The following is a 22,714-nucleotide window of genomic DNA, read 5'->3' as shown; positions in this document are numbered from 1 at the left end:
CATGAAAACCTAGTAGGTAAACTATGTGAAGACGATGAAACAATTTCTTCCTTAAGATTTTTCTGTTGAGTTGATTTGCCTCCATAATGCTGCTTTTCATGGGTCTCTGATCATTTGAAAATGACTTATGAGGGTGATACTCAGTAATCTTTGAGGGCTTGGGCTCCTGGGTTTTTGGGCAAGTGGGGAAAGTAAAGCCTTGTGAACGTGATTAAACAAAATTCTTGTTCACTCTAAAAGACTGGAATTTTGATAAAATATATACCAAACAATATTGGTCAAAAAGTGGCAGAAAACATTAAGTTCTGAAATGGTCTGACCTTGATTATTTTGTGGTGGCGTGGGAGTTGAATCACTTCCAGGTACTCAGTCCAGATCCATCCACAAACCACACAAAGGACTCGCCAAAGAGCAGTGTTAACCACCTGTCCGTGCACGTCATCATTTACTGCAAAGCTGGGGGCCATTTGTTCTCACAGAACTGTAAGCGATCATCAGGGCAGTTACCTTCTTTATTTTTATTCTTTTTATGCAGCTTATCTTTCACTTTTGACATTCATTTTCTCAAATCAACCTGTCCATTGATAGTTGGAGACAGAAAAAATTGTGGGCTGTGGAGACAAATTTTCTAGTGCTATTTCTCTAGATACATGACTATTTATTTGTGTGCATTTTTCACTGTAAATTTGTTTCATAGGTATTTACTAAGCAATGATATGTCAGAATTTACTTTTTAGAGTTTGTAATAGCATTATTATGAATAGAAATATTTTCTCAAAACTGGTGTTTAATCAGTTTTAAACTTTGATGATTAACTGAACAGAGTAGTAAGAGTCTAAAGTTACAATATATTCAGTAGAAGCACGTCAGATATAAGGGACTCTTATATGAAAATATTATGTTGAAGTACGACTCCTTTTCCTTTTTTAGTTTTTATATAAGAACTATCCTCAGACTTCCCTTTTCTTTCTGTTCTTTTCTTGTAATCGCCAGTGGCTTCACAATCTATTTGTTTGTGGATGATTTTGAAACATACTTCCCTATTTCCTACGTCTCTGAGCCTTACCCAGGCATTACCACTCCCTCCCAATTTCCCTTGCACGTTTTCATTTAATATGTCCTCTTACTTCATAATTGACATTTGCAAAGTGAATGTGTATTCTTTCTTCTCCTGACTGATTTTGCCTTCTGACTACCCTAGCCTCTTAATGTACTGCCTGCAACAACTTCCAGCTAGGGATTCCCAGATGTGAGTTGGTGTTTTGCCTGACCAATCCAGCATGCCATTCCTCCCTCTGATGCATGTGCATTCCTTCCTACATTACGTGTAAAAACTTAGATCAGAATAAAGTGTTTTATGGCTGATTTAATTAGCAAAGGATAACAACAAGTTTGTTATGCCTCCCTTTTATTTGCTTCTAGAACACTAAGTGTTTCTTCTTTTGTAATATCAGTGACTAAAATTTTTTGTATTTATTTCCCTGCTATTTTTCAACTCCAAGGGCAGGATCACTGTCTATGTGACTTGCCATTGGGCACATAACACAGCACCTTGCAAGTCACAGGTGCTTAACAAATGATTGAAGATGAATGAAAAACCTGAAAATGCTGTTTAGTTACGTTTAAACTTTACCTATTTTTCTTGAAAATTTTTATCTCCTTATACTGGCAGAAATGGCTTGTGACTGTTTTAAAAATGCTACACTCTATAGCTAAAACTCAAGCTCTTTGTCCTCTTCACTAATTGATATTTCCAATGCTTTTATTTTTTTTGTGAGGAAGATTAGCTCTGAGCTGACATCTGCTGCCAATCTTCCTCTTTTTCCTTGAGGAAGGTTGTTGCTGAGCTAACATCTGTGCCAATCCTCCTCTATTTTATGTGGGATGCCACCACAACGTGGCCTGATGAGCAGTGCTAGATCCTTGCCCAGGATCTGAACCTGTGAATCCTGGGCTCTGAAGGGGGGCAGGTTAACTTAACCACTATGCCCTGGGGCTGGTCCCCTCAAATATTTTTACTTTTAAATGAACCAATGATATTTATATAACATCTTCAATTTTCTGTTTTTACTAAGACAGTTGAACAGTTAACAAATATTGTTAATTAATTCCATACAGAATTATGTAATATCTTCCCTGTGCATTTTCCCAGTATTTTGAATTTTGGCCTTGTCATTGACTGCTAAGGAAGGACTGAGCTTTGGATTCTGGAAGTGGGGTACATGAGCCTGGCCCCAGGTCATCAGGAGCATATGTCCTTCTGCCATAGTTACCATGTTGGCCAAAGTTCTCAAAGTCATATTTTTTAAGGACCTTACTTTCAACAAATACCATTTAATGCTTAGGAAAAACTGAACTTCTGAGAAAAATGTGACATGAAATGCATAGCAGTGCCACATGTTCAATTTAAAGCTGTGTAGGTGAGTAACTAATGGGAAATCAGGTGACAGTAACAAGATGGTCCAATTTTTCACTTGGATGGTTTTTCTACAAAAGTCTAAATAGCAAACTCCACAGAATGTTCTGCTTCACACAACATGTATTTTTAAACTTTCTAACTTCAAAAAGATCTAAATAGCATAGAGTAAAACATAATAAAGCCTGGTATTTGTAAGAAAAGGTGACTGTAATTGATCAATTTTTAATCTTACTCGTCTTTTGTTAGCTTGTTTAATTTATAGAGACTGCCTGCATAAATTTCCTTGTGGATGTTTAGCAAAGAGCAATGTGACAAAATGCAATGAAACATGTGGTTTCCGCTTACTAAAAGCCTAAGCCTACATGCCTGAATGAGTTACAGGACTGTAGGGAGCTGAGTATGAGCATCAAGCCACTAGGAGAAAGAAATTTTCAGGGTTCTAAAGACAATCTATAGTTTGTAGCAAAATACAAATGTGTTTTATAATAGTTTCTGCCTTTTGATGTTATATGAAATGCTTAAAGTTCTTGGAGTTATATGTGAATATTTTATTAAGATACTAAATTCATAGGAACTTTCAAAAAATGTATTGAGATTATTTTACTATGTCTGCCTTTTATCAAAATTCAATTACTTTTATCATCAAATGAAGCATGTGACTTGATGTTTAACAATTTTGGGTTGAGTTATGTGGCTGCAGAATAGTAGTCATAGACATACATGCAAGCACCAAAGGACACTGACAATAGGAGTCAACATTTTATTTACCATTAGCTGAAAAAAAAAACCCTGAAAAAGCCTTCAGGTTTAACAACTAATGAATTCACTGAAACCTCAAAAATTAGTCTTTATTGTGTGGAATTTGAATATTTTCTTCGAGCACAATAAATACATCTGGAAAAATCAAGATTTTTGGTAGATCCAAATTAATTATTATTTCCATCACCCTAAAGCTTTAAACACCCACATGCTGAGTTCATTACGTTGAACATTTTTCAAATCAAATACTACAGAATAAAAATGTTTATAAATATAGAGCTATTTGCAAAAATTTCAAATAATAATCAAGAATATATCAAGTTTAAAGTGTCTTGGAGGTTACAAAGACCTATATGACTTTCATTAAATACCTCACTCTGATTAAGTGACAAATCTGAAGTATTCAGAGTAAAAAATTAAGCACCAATGTGTGTGAACTTCATTTTAAGTATAGTAGAAATGAAAGTTTTGTGCCTTTTATGCAAAATGAATTTTATGTACTATCTTATTAATTTTAATCCTGACAATCACCTTGTAGGATTTGAAGACAGTGAGTCTCAGAAACATCTAGAAAATTACCAAGAGCCGCAGAAGTAGTGATTGACAGGCCCAAGTTTACACGGACCTGCTGATTTCTCACGCTAATGCAATTTCAACTGTATGTATGTGTGTGTGATTATATAGCGTTATATATATAATTATATTTATATATTAGTCAGAGTTCAGAGGAGAAAATAATGTGGGATCTGGTAAGCAGCTTAAATTTCATAGAATAAGTGGGCTTTAAGCCTCTTTCTAGGATTGGAATAATTTAGACAGGGGAAGGGAAAAGGATTGGGCTGTTCAGACCTAGGTAACGGCATGAGTCACAGACAGGCATGTAGGGACTCTTTTCCAAATAGTGGCTCATTAGGTACCTTTCATTCTATCCCCACACTCGGTACTCCATTGCAGAGCCTCCTCACTTCATTTTGAATGGTTGTCAGAGGCTTCCTCCAACAAACTAAATCAGACTCTCCAATGTTACCTCTGCTCTTCCTCTAATATAGATATCAGATTAGTCTTTATAAAACACACATTCATTAATTCATATCTATTTATTGAATGCCTATCTACTATGTGCCAGGAACTATGCTAGGTGTTGGAGATCCTCCAGTAAGTCAAAATGTAGTCTCTGCCTTCTTGGATGTCTTAGTCAGCACTGAGGAAGTAATTTGATATATGGTTCTAGAGTTTAGATGAGAAATCTAGGTTACCAATAAAAATTTAAAGGTCATCTCCAAATTGGTGATAGTTGAAATTGTAGTTGATTTCTTAGGAGGTGGAAATAGAGAAAAATCATGAAATCTGGAGAAGGGCCAAAATCTTGTGAGGGCGATGAATTTGCACGGGAGAGAGAGAGAGCAGGGTAAGGAGGAGAAAGTATCCAGGAAGTCAAGGAGGACAGGATTGTCAGTAGAGGGAATGCTACTCAGATGTCCACTGGATTTTGCTTTCACCAACCACTCCAAGCAGCACGACGTGTTTAAAAGGGTGCTGGAAGAGAGCTGGAGAGCTCAAGTTCAGGTGCTGGGCCACACCTTCCTACCTGTTCAATTATGTCCACAGTAGGCAAGACTGGTCCTTGAGACCTTAGCTAGATGTGTGCCTTAGTTTTCAGACTAGGAAACCCAGGCTGTGAATCAGATGTGATGAATCCTTCCTGTATGATGCAGAACAATATTCTTCTTAAGAACCGGAATAATGATGTTGAGTTTTCCTAGGCCTTGTCTCCTGTGCCTTTAAGGGTGGTTATGGAAGGACAAAAGAACTGTTGGTGGGAGACTCTCCATGTGGCCACATTAGGCTGGATTTACTAATAACCTGGAGCTCTGACACACATAAACTACTCATTTAGAGGATATAAATTTTAGGAGAACCATTAATTTTTTTAACCTCTTTAGAGACGTATTTTCAGAAGAGTTATCTTAGAGTAGTTCTGGTTGAAACTTAAACTCCTTCTTCTCATTAATTTCTGGTAACAAATTAGTTTGGCATTTTAAACTCCTTTGGATGCTTTAGTACAGATATATTGGCTTTACATTTGAAGTCACCCCTATATGTAGTAAAATACCAGTATTTGAGGAAAAAACTATGGAAATGGAAGATGTTTATTTCCTAACAAACTTGTTTTCCAAACAAAACTATCATGAAGTTATTAGCTTTGGAAATTTTAATTTACATCTCACTGGCAAAATGTGACTTAACAGAACCAAAAAATCCTAGGAAAGAATAGCTTGTCAATGTTATTCCCTTTTTTAATTTTAATGTTTTTAAAATAGACTTCATGTTTTAGAACAGTTAAGGTTCACGGCAAAATTGAGTGGAAGGTACAGAGATTTCCCATATACCCTCTGGCCCTACATATGCATAGCCCCTCTCATTGTCAACATCCCTCACCAGAGTGGTAGATTTATTACAATTAATGAACCTACATTGACACATCATTATCACCCGAAGTCCATAGTTTACATTAGGGTCCACTCTTGGTCTTGTACCATCTATGGGTTTTGGACAAATGTATAATGACATGTATCCACCATTGTATGATCATACAGAGTAGTTTCATTGCCCTAAAAGTCCTCTGTGTTCTACCTATTTGTCCCTCTCTCCCCCTAACTCCTGGCAACACTGATCTTTTTGCTGTCTCATAGTTTTGCCTTTTCCAGAATGTTTTATAATTGGAATCGTACAGTATGTAGCATTTTCAGACTGCCTTCTTTCACTTAACGATATGGATTTAAGGTTCCTCCATATCTTCTCATGGCTTGATAGTGCTGAATAATATTCCATTGTCTGGATGTACCACAGTTTATTTATCCATTCACCACTGAGGGACAACTTGGTTATTTCCAAGTTTTGGCAATTGTGAACAAAACTGCTATAAACATGCACGTGCAGGTTTTGTGGAACATTAAGTTTTCAGCTCCTTTGGGTAAATACTATGAAGTGTAGTTGCTTGATTTTATGGTAAGAGAATGTTTAGATTTATAAGAAAGCTCCAAACTGTCTTCCAGAGTGGCTGCACCATTTTGCGTTCCTACCGGAGTGAATGAGAGTTCTTGATCCACATCCTCCCTGGCATTTGGGGTTGTCAGTGTCCCAAATTTTGGCAGTTCTAATAGGTGTGTAGTGATATCTCATTGTTGCTTTAATTAGCATTTTTCTGATGGCATATGGTGTGGAGCGTCTTTATGTATGCTTATTTGTCATCTGTATTTTTCTTTGACGAAGTGTCTGTTAAAGCCTTTGACCTGTTTTTAAATTGTGTTGCTGGTTTTCTTATTGTTGAGTTTTAACAGTTTTATTGCATATTTTGGATAACTGTCCTTTATCAGATACGTCTTTTGCAAATATTTTCTCCTAGTCTATGACTTATCTTCTCATTCTCTTGACAGTGTCTTTCACAGACAAAAAAATTTAATCTTAATGAAGTCTCACTTATCAATTCTTTCTTTAATGGATGGTACCTTTGGTATTTTACGTAAGAGTCATCACAAGACCCAAGGTCATCTGGATTTCCTCCTATGTTATCTAATAAGAGTTTTATAGTTTTGTGTTTTACATTTAGATCTGTGATCAATTTTGAGTTAATTTTATGAAGCGTATGAAAGATCTGTGTCTAGATTTATTTTTTTGCGTGTGGATATCAAGTTGTTCCAGCACTATTTGTTTGAAAAGACTGTCTGCTGCATTGTTTAGTCTTTGCTCCTTTGTCAATGATACATTGATTATATTTAAGTGGGTCTATTTCTAGGTTTCTTTTCTGTTCCATTCATCACCTGGTCTATTCTTCACCAATACCACACTGTCTTGATTACTGTAGCTTTATAGTAAGTCTTGAAGTCAAGTAGCATCAGTCTTCCAACTTTATTCTTCTCCTTCAATACTGTGTTGGCTATTCTGGGTCTTTTGACTCTTCGTATGCACTTTAGAATCAGTGTGTTGCTATCCACAAAATAACTTCCTGGGATGTTGATTGGGATTGTGTCGAATCCATAGATCAAGTTGTGAAAGACTGACATCTTGATAATACTGAGTCTTCCTAGCCGAGAATCTAGCATATCACTTCACTTATTTAGTTCTTTGACTTTGTACACCAGAGTTTTGTAGTTTTCTTCATAAATATCTTGTACACTTTGTTAGATTTATACCTAAGTATTTCATTTTGCGGGTGCTAATGTAAATGGTATTGTGTCTTTAATTTCAAATTCCACTTGTTCTTTGCTGGTATATGGGAACATGATTGATTTTTGTGTATTAAGCTTTGATCTTGCAAACTTGCTATAATCGCTTATTAGTTCCAGGATTTTTTGGTCAATTGTTTCAGATTTTCTACATAGATGATCATGTCATCTGTGAACAAAGACAATTTTGTCTGTGAACAAAGACAATTTTATTTCTTCCTTCTCAATCTGTATATCTTTCATTTCCTTTTCTTGTCTTATTGTATTATCTCAGACTTCCAGTGTGATGTTGAAAGGGAATGGTGAGGTGAGAGGGGATGCCACTGCCTTCTTCCTGATTAATAGAAAAGCTTCCAGTTTCTCACCATTAAGTATGAAGTCGGCTCTAGGTTTTTTATAGGTATTTTTTATCGAGTTGAGGAAATTCCTTTCTATTCCTTTTTTACTAAGAGTTTTTATTATGAACGAGTACTGTATTTTGCCAAATGCTATTTTCTGCATCTACTGATGTAGTCGTGTGTTTTTTCTTCATTAGCCTGTTTATGTGATGGATTACATTAATTGAATTTAAAATGTTGGACCAGGCTTGCATACCTGGGATAAGTCCCACATGGTTGTGGTGTATAATTCTTTTTATATCAATGCTACTCTTGAATGATTGTAAATGAAATAATAGTCTCAAGTGATAAGAGTTTTCAAAATAACATTAGACAAATTAAGCCTCAAATTTAAGGTAAAAATTCAGAGACATATAAACAGATAGATCTATGAAGATCTAAAATTGAGTGAATAGAAAGGAAAAAGTGATATCTTATGTGAACTGTGTATATTGTGAAGTTAATACTGCAATGGAAGAGTCTCAAAGAGAAAGAAAATAGTTTTTATATAGCAAAATGTAGGGAAGTAATGTACTTTATTGTTATTATGTACATTCTGTGAATTTATACCTGAGGAGTTCAAAAAGATACATAGACCATAACATTTTCTTTAATTTCAAAGATATTTATTACAAAATATTATTTTGGAAAAGCATATTAAAAAATCTTTATAATGCTTAAAAACTTTTGGGTTTCATTTTTAATTTCCTTGAATTCTATGACAGTGCTAACATATTTCTATTTTTTAATATATGCTATTTTTTCTTACTTGGTATATTAAAAATAAAATATATAATATGTGCTATTTTTTCTTACTTATTATATTAAAAATAAAATATATCCTCAGTTCCTTGGTACCAATCTTTTTTGCCATTTGGTCTTGGCGAGAATTTTGTTTTTACTTTCCTGATTTTTCGTAATGTGGGTAAACGTGACCTACTGTAGTGCTTAAGAACAGGCTTTTAACTTTTATGAAAAAAAGAATAAGAGAAATAAATGAGATAGTAAATACTTATTTACAGTTTTAAAAATTGATGGGCTGGCCTGATGGCTTAGTGATTAAGTTCATGCACTCTGCTTCTGCAGGTGGGGGTTTGTGGTTTCAGATCCCAGGCGTGGACCTACACACTACTCATCAAGCCACACTGTGGTGGCGTCCCTCATACAAAATAGAGGAAGATTGGCACAGATGTTAGCTCAGGGCCAATCTTCCTCACCAAAATCTTACCTTAAAAAAAAAGGAAAAGCACATTACATTATGCTTTGTGTGATAGATTGTGTCATACTGGACCTCAAATTTATTCGTGCCTCCCTGTACCCACGTCCTTTGGTTGTCTCCTCCCATACTGATTGCTCTTGGCCATGTGACTTGCCAAATGCAACAATAGAAGTTTGAAAACTTCTCACACTTTGGGAAAATTGTCCACTCTTATTCCTGGGAATACTTCTACCATCATGTGAAGAAACCTCGGCTAGCCTAATGGAGGATGAAAGACCAAGCAGAGAGAGTTTCCAGAAATTGTCATTGAGGCCCAAGACATGTGAGTAAGGTGATTCTAGACATCTAGGCTCAGCTTAGCTGGTTCTGATCAGAATTACTCAACGAACCCCAAGCACTATGAGAAATAAGTGTTCGTTATATTTGGCCAATACATGATACATTTTGGGGTGGCTGGTTATCAGTTAGCAAACACTAACTGATACAACATGTCATGCTATGCTTATTTCTTTCCCTTAAGAAATTGACAAAGTGTTTTACTGATATTAACTTACAGTGCATTTAAAGACTGAATAACGGGAAACCTTGAATCTAGCATTGACATTTCATTCCTGCATCTTGAGTAGTTTGTTCAGAATAATCAGTGACTTATAATTATAATTGATGCATCAGTAAGCAAATTTTGATATTCATGAAATGAGGTAATATACATATCACTAAATATGATAATGCTAGCAATTTTCCTACTCGATTTATGTTTAAGGATATGTCACAAACAGTGGTATTCAACTTCATTTGAAATTCAAAACATTGAAGTTCATTTTTAAACAATTTTATTGAGTTGAAGCTAGAGAGTTAAAGAACAATTAAATTAATTAAAGTTTGACTATATACACATGTAATGGATATATTTTGCACTAATGCAATTTTAGTGTTTATCTCACTATGAACCTAGCAAGACTGGAGTTTTAAGTGTTGGTCTAGTTATTTTGAATCTGTAGGTTTGAAAATATATAAAGCTCATTTTAACATAAAATGTATAATTTTAAAATAAGATTAATCTCCCTCATACTGTACTCTTTTCTCTCACTTCCTTCCTCATTACAGTTATTTTTATATATTTTGCAGATTGAGTAGATCATACATGTGAGTCAGCATATGCGTATGTGTACACATGGACAAAATAATGGACATTTAAATTTCTAAAACATTTTCAGATGTATTGCCATAAAGTGATGCAAATTTCCCTATCTTTATTTTATTTTTATTTTACAGATGTAGAGATGGAGGCCCAGAGAAATTAACTAGCTGGGCACATAATTGTTTAGAACAGTGGGAATCTAGATCTTGAATCCAAGTCTTGTGATTGTTGAAGCCTCTCTGCTCCCAGATAAATTATGCTTGCATGTTTGTTTCCTCTCCCCTGTTCTCTCTTATGCCATAAAATAAGGGTGTTGATTTATAACATTTTACATTTTAATTAATATTTAACATGTGCATGTATTTAAATATTTCTATGCAATACATCAAACACATAAAGTACCCATTTAAAACCAGATAATTTAAATGTCATTGAATGAACTAAATATTTTGACTCTCAGATGTAAGGTAGTCTAGTTAAACTATTAAGATTCTGCAAGAATACAGCCATGTGAAACGTTTGCATATGTGTCTGTATATACTTAAACAATGTATTTTAACATCCAACTCACATAATTTTATTAAAATCTTATTCCCTAGAAAGATAAAAGATGCAGAAAATGACCAAAAATGTCACATCTAGTCATCATTTCCACTACATTTTTAAGGATAGGAAGAGTAAATTAAAAGTAGAAGTAGAGTGTGTTGGTGGCCTTAGGAAAGAAATGATTGCAACGTAAACGAAAATGAAACTCCTACCTGGGAGAAAAGTAATTTAGCTTCATGAACAGCTGCACCTCGGAGGGTCAGGCATATGAGCAATTAAAATTAAACAACTTGATTTTAATATGCCTTAGTAACCGTGATTGATCTTACAGAGCTGTTGTTGACTATGCATCAAGAAACAATTTAGGATCCAGTTTAAAACAAAGTTTATAATCCTTTTTTAATGGATTTTGGTACCTCAGGCAATACAGTGCTGTAAAAATGATTAAAATGTGCCCTGTCTCTGTGTAATCAATAAAACCGCTCTAAAATTAGTGAGGTTCCAGAGACTCCTAAGCAGGCTCGGCATCGCCGCGCCTGTAGAATTCCGGATCAGCCATCTATCATTATTTCCATACACAAGGTTCGTTAGACACCTCATTCTTTATCTTATTAGCACCAAAGTCAGCTAAACAATCAAATCCAAAGGTCACCTTTAACAATAGTTGGTTAAATCAAAACATACATCTAGACATTATTAATATTGTACATCAAAATTCAGTGGTAAGAATGTCTAGAAGGCCAATGGAGGGTTATTATCAAAAAAAACCCCTGAAAGTATACACATTTGTAAACTTGAGAAAAAAATTCTAAAGTGGCATCTTAAAGAGACAGATTTATTTTATTATTGAAATTAGTGGACACAAAAACTACTTGTTAGTTGGAGTTATTTTTAAGTTGGAATTCTTTTTTAAGGTCATGAATCACATGTTTTCTGAACTTATTTTGTTTAAATCACATTTTGTCACACATTTTATGATAGAGCTCTTTATTTTAAAGAAGTTGATGATTTCAAGGGCATTTTACGATATATATAGCTAAAGAAATTTGAAGTTTAACTTTCATATACGTTAAAATTTTATTCACCTATTAGTGAATTTTCTACATTTAAGTGAAACTAATGAGAAATGCATGTAAGTTCTGGAAATGTGCTAAACTCATCCCCCAGTGTATCATGTGAATAAAATAATAAATTAATGCAATGCCTTTTTATATGTCCATTACTTCTAATTTACTCAACTCTTTTTATTTCACTCCAATTTTATATACTCAGATAAACTAGTGATCATTAGTAATTAATTCCTACATCCATAGTTAAGATGCATGTGGGTAGTTTGCCTGCCTACCTCAATCTGATGTCCTTTCCTTTTCTTATTTGATTGCTAAACAAATTAATGAATACATATTTGTATCTCTCATGGATCAATTTGGGGCCTATAAGAAAATATTTTGATAATTATTAGTCAAAGATGGAGAAAAATATCTCTTGTTGAATGCTTATAATAACTTCACTGAATGCTTTGTCACTGCTATGTGTGTGATGAATATGAAATATTTATTGATGACATTATGTGCCAGACATTGTTCCGTGAACTTAATGGCTCTTGTAATTCTTCCCCAGTCAGCACTGTGGTTTTACTGCCATCATTATGTTTATTCCCACTTGGTACTTACAGATCAAAATATTTCCCCCTGCCCTTCCCAATACCCCATTCCCACTGCCACTGGCATGTATCACTTAATTAACAAACGTGAATCATGAAAATGTAAAGACAGAGTTTGTGTTTCATTTTCTTATCACACTTAGGACAACATATTGAAAAATGTAGGAGGGGAAATGTGATTTTCTGATATAGAGGAGGATGAGAGGCCTAAAGTTCTTAAAACTGACCCAGAGCATTTTGGAGAATCATAGCAGAAAATGCATTATAGACATCAATAAGCCTGATATTCTTTTAATCTAAATCAGTTAAAAATATAAAAAGACAGATGGTATATGTCTGTCAGTTTTGTTGTTGTTTTGTTTTTCTTTTTAGGACTTAAGATTTACTTTAAAGAACCCACCATTATATGCTAAGATTATAATATTATGGCGCTGGATCTAAAAAGTCGAATTACTGGAAGACTGGAGCATTTCTAGTTGAGCATCTTAGTCGTCCAGGTATGTAAAATTAAAGAAGTGAAAGAATTTTTGGACTTACTAATCTTAATAATCAATAAAATAATTATGACTGTGATAACACAAAAGGGTATTATTCTATGGAAATAAATTGCAGTGTTATTGATGATAAATCTAGGAAGTAAATACATACCGCAGAGAACAGCGCTGGGCTCCTTTCAGCTGCTCACATGGGCTGGTTTTTCAAGAGATGCTATCCTTGTATTGGGTTCTGGGGCCTATAGCTCCTCCCCCTCAACGTAGAACAACTCCAGGGGTGTTAAAATATTTAATTGCGAATCCATGTCCTTCGGTCAGTTCATCCTATAAATGTCTTAGCAGCAAAAGGATGCTACAGTTCTACTGTATTTGGGCAAAACAGTGTCTCTTTTCCATGATTGCTTTTTGGGCTTCCAGCTGCAAATGTTTAAGCAAGTGTGTTTTAATGTCGAATAAACCTATTTTGAATGCTAGCTGTGTGACTACTTGCTCATTTGTAAAAGGTAATAATGCTTATCTCAAAAAATTGCTAGAGGATTAAGTGTAAACTGCAAAATATCTGGCACATATTTAGTGCTCAATAAATGTTAACTATCACAATTAGAGTTAGCTCCCAAATTGCTCTTTTATGGAGTTTATAGCTCTTCAGGATGCTTATTACGGTTTGAATGCTGCCTCGAGTTTTGTTTTCTTTACAAACACTTTTACCGACAAGCAGTAATATTCAACTCCTTTTCAAAGTAAACAACTTTCCTTTCTGAGTGAGGTGGAAAAGAATAGGAGCTGAGGAATGCAACGAAAGGAAACCACCAATCACTCAAGGCTGTCTGCTCTGGGGGGAAAGCTAAAGGGGAGATTTCAGGAGCAAATGTGTCCCCCTTCTGTTTCCACCGTTTTACATGAGCCCTGCTATCACAGGCCTGCCCCGAATGGCAAAAGGGGAGCAGAACAGGGTCAAGGATGGGTCCCAGGTGTGGTGTGCTCTGCCGCTATCCCGGGCCAGCAGCAGTTAGAGAAACACCAAGCCCTGTAGCTGTAGGAGAATGTTTTTCTATCAAGCGTTTATTTAAGGTATCCATTTCTAGTCATTCATTTATTTATGCATTTAAAATACGTAAGTACCCTGTAGGTGGTGTGGATAATGAAAAAATAAGGCAAATTACCTGTCCTCAGGAGATTCACAACCTAACACTACAGACAGCCAACTAAATAGAAATGCAGGGTGTGCCAAGAACACATCAATAAGTGAGGCCTTGGTCGAGATAAAGGGGGGAGGACAGGCTTATCTTAGACGGACATCAGTTTGTGACACTCTCCACCTTAGAAATGCAAGCGAAGTCATAAAAAGTATGGTGATAGTTGTTTCTGGTAAACTAAAAAGAAGTCATGGTATCACCTCCCTCCATAATCTCTTCAATCCAGCAGAATCACAGCTTTTGTAGCATGAAGCCAGACAAGTGAAAGTTTAAATGTTAAAGAGCACCCTTGTAGACTGAGGGAAAATGAAGGGAGCCGGCCAGCAGCAGGCTGAGAACAACCATGTCCATGATTTCACTGCAAGGAAGACGTATGAACATCGCCTTCTTGGGGCATGGGACTAAAAGGAAAACAGACGAATTCTCGAAATTTCAGAGGGCTTTTCCCTTTTAAATAGTAAGTTTCAAGATATCTTCCATTTTTCTCAACGTCTAAATTCTAAGTATTACACTTTATGTTTACGAGAATAAACGAAAGTCACAGGTTTTGCTTATCTTGGGGGTGGGAGTCTGTAGTTTTTTCTTGACAGATTATTTTCCTCAATATTTGGTGTCGAGCATTTATGTTTTCTTTTCCATCAAGAGAATAAAATTCAGTAAGTCCCATTATCTATTCATGCTTTTTTTTTGAGGAAGATTAGTCCTTAGCTAACATCCACTTCCAATCCTCCTCTTTTTGCTGAGGAAGATTGGCCCTGAGCTAACATCCGTGCCCATCTTCCTCTGTTTTATATGTGGGACGCCTGCCACAGCATGGCTTGATAAGCAGTGCTAGGTCTGCACCCGGGATCTGACTCCACCAACTCCAGGCCGCCAAAGTGGAGCACACAAACTTAACCATTGAACCACTCACTGGGCCAGCCCCCATCCATGCTTTTTAAATCAGATGCCTTTTACCAAAGAAGTGAGGTCACTGAATATTTTTCTAAGGAGAACTGCACAGCAGAATGTCTTTTAATGCTTGGGCAACAGCAGCCTAGTAGAGAGCCCATTATCAGGGTTGGGCAGGCCGCCATTCCCTAGGGTGGATGCGCTCAGTCCTATGCTCTTGCTGGACTAATGCCTAGTGGTCTCTAGAGATTCCTGTGGGAGCAAAGATGGTAAGACCTGCTTTTTCAGTTGAGTGATTGTCTGCCACCCTAGACTGAGAACAATTAAACTCTGATTAGGTATCAAAGGATGCATCCTCCAATTGCTTCTTTTCCATTTGAAACCTTAAGGAAGGAAAAGTGGGTAACTAAACAGTTAGGATTCTTTGCTTGCAACTATAGATCTAATCTTATATCAACAGAAGGAAACTTCTAGAGTGAATAAAACTGTTGTATATGATTTTTTAACTTCATAGTTTTAAATTTTTTAGCTTGAAAAATGTCAAAAATATTCAATGAATCAAGAATAGTAAGGATGTAGAGATTCTAAAATAATCAAGATTCTACAATTCTTGCTTTATTCAGTTGTTCACTTAATTTTTAGTTAAGGTATTTTAAAGGTCATTGCTTTAGTTCACTTAATAACCTATCTGAGTAACCCCCACATATCAGTTTATAGAGATGTTTTTTCATCCTTTTTCCAGCCACATGGTACTGTTTCATATAGTTGTACCATAATTTATTGTCTTCTATGGTTGGGCAATTTGCTTGTTTCCAATATTTTGCTATCAATAATTAAATTTGTGCACTTAAGCACTGTATTTTAAGAGAGGCCTATATCTTCTTGGTAAATTCTTAGAAGGGTTCTTAGAAGGATTCTAGAAGTTGGATTGCTGGTTCAAATGCAAATGTCATTTATTGGGCATAGCCAAATTCCATGTATGACAGCACTCTATATGCCTTGCCAACATAGTGGACTGTCAATTATTCGAATTTTTACCACTGTGATAAGCAAGGAATGACATGGAAATGTCATTTTCATTCTCATTTCTCTCATTATGAGTGAAGCATTGCATATTTTACGTGTTTAAGGGTCATTAGCATATTTTTTCTGAGAGATGGCTAGTCACATTTATTTGCTCAGTTTTTTCAGAATTTTAAGAACATTTTTCTTAACTATAAATTGAAAATATTTTCTCCTAGTTTGTCATTTATATTTTGACTTCACTTATGATGTTTCCTACAATGACTTTTAAAAAAATATCACATTTATCAATCTTGTCTCTTATTGCTTCTGGATTTGGCATCGTAAAGTGTTTACCTATGCTTTGTTCTAATACTTGTATAGATGTTTCTTTTTCATTTAATCTCTGATTCATTCAGAATTTATTTTGGTTGTGATATGACTTATGAATTCATTTTTTAAAATTTTGCAAATATTACATGTAGTCTTTTTCAGCTGCCCTTTATGAGGTTGAGAAATTCCCTTTTACTTCTGGTTTGCTGAGAGTTGTTATCATGAATTGGTACGAGTTTTCTAAAATGCTTTTCCCACATCATTTGATATGATCATATAGTTTATTTTCTTTACATTGTTAATATACTAGACTATATGAATTGATTTTTGAATATGTCACTAACCTTGCGTTCCCAAGAGAAAACCCATTTTATTGTTAAATTTTACTCGGTTTTGTGATATTTTTGAGAAGTTTTGTGTCTTTGTTCATGAGGGATACTTTTCTGTAGTGTCCTTTTTCTTTTTTTCTTTTTATATTGTCTTTTGTCTGTCTTTGGTACCAGGGAAATACTCATCTCATGAAATGAGTTGGAAAGTGTTCCTTTGTCTTTTCTTTTTAGAAAGAGATGGTTTAGAATTTGTCATCGTTCCTTTTTAAAGTTAGGTGAAGTTCTCCATTGAAGTGATCATAATCTGGAGATTTCTTTTTTTGGAAGGTTTTTAATTATGAGTTTAATTTCTTTAATAGTTTTAGTACAGGTCAAGTTGTGTATTTTATCTTTGTGAGATTATACAGTTTATGATTTTCAAGGAATTGGTTCAATATATTTAAGTTGTCAAATTTATATGTGTAGAACTTCTTTATCCTGATAATGGACATTTTTGAAAAACCTACAGGCAACCTTATATTTAATAGTTCCCTAACTTTGGTAACTAGTCAATGATAACTACCCTCACAACTTCAATTGCTCTAGTGGATCTAGGCATTGTAATAAGGCAGGAAAAAAAAAAAAAACGCTACTTGAAATAATAAGTGACTTTAGCATATCTCAGTATGTAACATCAATATATAAAAAATAATGTATTTCTAAATACTAAAATAGATGCAAGCTGAAAGAAAAGACTTTTATAATACCATCAAAAGTATGAAATACTTTAACAGATATGCCTGCCTTGTATATATAATGCTATAAAACATTACTAAGATAAACTTAAGAACTAAATCAATGAAGAGATACCATGCTCATGGACCAGAAGATACAATATTATTAAGACTTCTTTTGTTTGCAAATTTATCTGTAGAGTTACAGCAACCCCAATGAAAATCCCAGAAGAGTTTTTTGGTGGAATTTACAATCTGGTTTTAGAATTTATATGGAAATGATCATAGATCTAAAACTAAAACGTAGACCTATAAAATTTCTGGCAGAAAACATGGGAGACTTGGCTTCAACAAACTTTTCTTAGGCCACAAAAAGAACGAATCATAAAAGAAAAAATGACAAATCTTGCTGCATCAAAATTAAAAAGTTCTCTTCAAAAGACATTTAACAAAATAAAAAGACCATCTAGAGGCTGGGAGAAAATATTTGTAAATATATTTCTGGTGAGACTTGTATTTGGCATATAACAAGAACTCTCAAAATTCAATAATTAGAAAATAATCCATTAAAAATTGCCGAAATGGGCCTGCCCAGTGGTGTAGTGGTTAAGTTCATGTGCTCTGCTTCAGCGGCTTGGGGTTTGCCAGTTCAGATCCCTGGGGTGCACCTACACACTGCTTATCAAGCCATGCTGTGGCAGGCATCCCACATATAAAGTAGAGGAAGATGGGTACGGATGTTAGCTCAGGGCCAGTCTTCCTCAGCAAAAAAAGGAGGATTGGTGGCAGATGTTAGCTCAGGGCTAATCTTCCTCAAAAGAAAAAATTGCCAAAAGATTTATAAGGACACTGAACCAAAGAAAAATGGCTGGCACAGGAAAAGATGCTCGTCATTAGTCCTTAGAGAAGTGGATGTTAAACTACAATGAGATACCACCACACACCCATCAGAACAGCTAAAACAAACAAGTAAGCGAAGACCCAAGTAACAGCAACTGAGAATACCAAAAGCTGAAAAGCTGCAGGGGCCACTGGATCTTTCATGTTGCTGGTGGAAATACAGTATTGTACAGCCACATACATAAACTGTACAACCCAGAGATGTCACTCTTAGATATTTAACAGAGATAAATGAAAACATACGTCCACACAAAAACTAATTTTTATATCCATCTTATTCATAATCAACAAAAATTGGTGCATTGATTGTCTAGTGATGTATAAAAAGTTACCTTAAACAGTGTCTTAGACTATAAATGGTTATTATCTCACTTTTTTTGTTGGTCAGGAATTCAAGAGTAGCTTAACTGAGTGTTTCTAGCTTAGGATCTCTCATGCGGTTTCAGCCAGGATATTGGCCAGGATGCAATCACCTGAAATATTGACTGGGGATGGTGGATTTGCCTCCATCATGGCTCCCTCACATAGCTGTCTAGCTGGTGTTGGCTGCCGGAAAAAGACCTCAGTTCTTACCCTGAAGCCTTCTTATGAAGGAGGGACCTCACTTGAGTACCCTCATGGCATGTCAATTAGGGAAGATGGACTGGTGTGTGACAAAACAAAACAAAATGAAAGTGGACAATGAATAGTTGTTTTCTTTGCATCTTTTAACTCATCTATTCCCATGTTGTCCTTTGATTTAGAAATGTGCATCAGGCACCTGCTATGTACCACAAACTATGCTGGGTGGTGGAAATCGTAAAGTAGATGAGGCACAGCTCCTATATTTAAGTACTTCCCAGCGTGATGGGAGAAGATGGCATATAAACAAATAGACGCAAACTAGAGCTCTTGAAATACCCCTTTATAAATTATTAAATACATCTGTTTTTGAAAATTATCACTGAACTAAGCCTATAGTGTAGTTCTTCTTTATTAAATAAACACCAAAATACTATTAAATTAGCACTAAAACTTTTCGTTTTCCTACAGATATTTCAAAATCCTTTTGAATACATTTATACTTTTAGTGTAGAACTTTGGAATCTAATCTGGAATAAAAATCTAGATTTTTAATATCAGAAGTTCCAAGTACAATAAGATTGCTTATCCATCTCCATAAAAATTAGAAATTTTTTCATCCACAATCTCTAAACATAATGGGAAAATAATCTGTGAAATTTGGATAGATCCTTGTATTTCCCTCCACTGAGAACCCCCAGCTTTTATTAAACTATAACACGCATGTGGAAAAGTGCACCTATCGTGAGTGTGCAGTTCACGGAATTTTCCCAAACTGAATAACCTGTGTCACCAGCAACAGGTCAAGAAACAGAACATTATCAATACCAACAACACCTTTGTGCCCTCTTTTGGTTACTACCACTTCCCAACGGTAACCACTACCCTGAATTCTATTCGTATAGAGTAGTTTTGCTAGTTTTTGATCTTTATAGAGGTTGAGTCATACTGTATGTACTCTTGTTTCTATCCCCTGTTATTTAATGTCGTGTTTGTGGGATTCATCCCGGGCTTGCAGTTGTAGATCATTGATTCTCATTTCTATGTATTCCTTGTGAATAACCACATTTGTCAGTTCTACTCTTGCAGGCATCTGGACTAGTTTCAGATTTGGAGATGTGGCAAAGAGTATTGCTGTAAACATCTGATTGCATGTTTTTTGGTGCACTTGTGTACACATTCCTACTTGGCACACACCTAGGAATGGAATTGCTGGCTTGTAGGGTAGGCATTTGCTCGGATTTGGTCTGTCCCGAGAAAGAGTTTTCAAAGTGGTTACATATAGGATATTTAAATTTTTTCTCTTGCTTGCTTCTCACACCTTTCCACCAAAATGCTAATCACAGCCTGATATAACAAACACAGGCACTGCCCAAAGTAACCTATAAGAATAGAATTTCTTCGAAATCCTAAAAATTTATCTCAGCTTTATTTTTTATTTCCTTACTTGTCTGAGTTTATTTTAACAAAGATGAAAATACTGATCATTTGAATTATTTAGTTTCCCTCCAAAATGTGAGTAAAACTGAAGTTCCCAGAAGGGTCACTGTCCCAGAAAGGTTGTTGCCCCAAAAATGTCATTTTGTGTCATCTGGCATACCATATCTTATTCATGGGGCTAGCCCAATTGAGAAGCATGAGTGTAGGATATAACAAGTGCAGAATGGGGCTAATGTTTCTTTCTTTCTTTTTTTTTTTTGGCACCTAGGCTAACAACTATTGCCAATCTTCCTTTTTTTTTTTTTTTTTTGAAGGATTGGCACCTGGGCTAATAATGGTTCCCAATCTGCTTTATTTCCCAACCCCGCCCCACCCCCTGTACATAGTTGTATATCTTAGTTGCAGGTCCTTCTAGTTGTGAGATGTGGGACGCCACCTCAACGTGGCCTGACGAGCGGTGCCATGTCCACGCCGAGGATTGGAACCCTGGACCGCTGCAGCGGAGCACGCGAACTTAACCACTCAGCCACGGAGCTGGCCCCAAATGTTTCTTGAGGGTCTGCTGTGTCACAGTTGTTGTCTGGAGCTAGCATGTACATCTTCTAATTTTCCCTCATCATACAAATTCCCATCTGGGGATATTGTTATCCTCATTTTTATAAATAAAACAAAAAAGAATTAGAGGATATGTAAGTAAATGTATCTTGTCTGTTTAGTTGAGTTTGTGTGGTTTATCAGTGTTTAGAAATGGAAGTTTTGCTGTATTTTACCAGTTTGTACAGCAATGATGGGGAGTGGAGTAGGGGACAGAAGATGTGGTTGAAACAACCCTGAACTAGATTTAAAAGACCAGGCCTTTGGGTTGGCTATGTTACATAAGGCAAGAGTTTTAATCCTTCTGAATTTCAGTTATCCTTAGATGAAAATTATCTTCTCGTCCTATTTTCCTGGGGTTTTGTGAGAATGGCACATGTAAAAAGAAGAAACAACAATATCAAAATGTTAAACAAATTAAAGTATTTAGCCTATGTAGTGTTTTGTTTTGTTTTGTAAGTCAAGCTTATTTAAGCATAATTTACATACAATAAAATTCTCCTATTTTGGGGAGTCAAATTCTAGCCAAAGCTGTATGACTTGGGGAAATTGTCTTCTCTCTCAGCCTCGGTTTCCAGATCTTTAAAGTGAAGGGGAAGGTGGCTAGAAAATTACAAAGTTCTACATTTTCTTTTGGTGCCATTTAGATTTCTGATAATGAAGTGTAGGAAGAGGCAGTTGAAGTGGGAGTGACTTTGGGAGTGCTACCTGTCATAATTTAAAGAAAGGCACATTTACATGTCAGTTTATATTAGGGAAGTAATAATTAAGAAATACAGGAGGAAGTAGAATTAACTATGAGTTTCTTTTTTTAAGGGGAATAATTGATTTGCTTGTAAAAAGAAATATCTTAAAGTGATAGCTTGTTTATCTACACAGATAAATCTTGATTCTTTCCTTGATCTTAGAAAGCTTCAGAATATCAGAAATCAAATTCCTTCTAAAAACCTTCAATGCAATTCCAGTTTCTATATATAGGATAATGTTCAAACTCTTTAACAAGGCATGTAAGGCTCTTGATCAGTTTTCCACCCCTGATTTCCATCCTTCCCTTCTCAAGCTCACCCAAATCCTCCTGCCATGATGTCCCTGAAATAGCTATGTGGTGCTATCTCAGGAGTCATGTTTCACTGCTTCCTTTGCCTGGAACCTGTTTCCTGCATGCTCACTTCTCAAAAGCTCATTGTGGACAACCTCTTCTCTGGGAGCACATTCTGCTTCTGTTCCCTCCATGGACTGTGAGCACTGGGCTTGGCTGCATTGACCTTAAATCACCAGTGCATTGGATAGAGTTTGGCACGTAAGTGACATACATGTGATGAATAAATGAACATCTTCATTAAATAACCTCTGTATATTTCAGACACTCTTTACAAAATTTCACATTACTTTGAATGTGGATTTCATAGAAATGACTTTGCTTCATCATCAATTATGGGCTATATCCATTTATATTTCAATTTTACATTGTTAAAGAATAATACATAGTATAAATGCTAATTGCCAGGAATTTTGACACAAGTTTAACATACTTTAAAAAAATACCAATGTTAAAAACAAAATGCAATCCTTAATTTTGCACCAAATGGCTAAAAATAAAGTTTTCTTTTTGACATGACTAAATGAAGTCAGTAGATTTGCTGAGATGAGAGCGTGCCAGTTACTATCCATTTCTCCTTCAGCTATTTGATTGTTTTTCTTTAGCAACAATTAGCAAAAGCTAATGTGTGTTTACTAAATTAATGTGTGTTAACTAAATTAAAGACATTCAGTTTGATCATGAACATCTGGAAGTATAATACACAATGTTAGTTATGTGCTTCAGGAATGAGAAAAAAGGGAGTAATTATAAAAAATATCTTAAAGGGTAAAGAACTATTAAAAAAAATAGAAGCTCTTTTCATCCCTTTT

At 35.3% G+C, this 22,714-nt stretch overlaps 1 long non-coding RNA gene across 1 annotated transcript in view; it reads left to right on the top strand.

The window, feature by feature from the left end:
• Nucleotides 1-22,714, top strand: part of LOC139044765 (uncharacterized) — a 56,845-nt gene that overhangs the window by 20,180 nt on the left and 13,951 nt on the right. The window contains exon 5 of the long non-coding RNA XR_011501862.1: nucleotides 12,723-12,847. This is a non-coding gene — a long non-coding RNA (uncharacterized lncRNA). The remainder of the gene's footprint in view (nucleotides 1-12,722; nucleotides 12,848-22,714) is intronic.

This window comes from Equus asinus, chromosome 3, assembly GCF_041296235.1.
Source record: "Equus asinus isolate D_3611 breed Donkey chromosome 3, EquAss-T2T_v2, whole genome shotgun sequence".
NCBI lineage: Eukaryota > Metazoa > Chordata > Mammalia > Perissodactyla > Equidae > Equus > Equus asinus.
The sequence above is the reverse complement of the archived record's forward strand: the minus strand, read 5'-3'. Positions and strand labels throughout refer to the sequence as shown.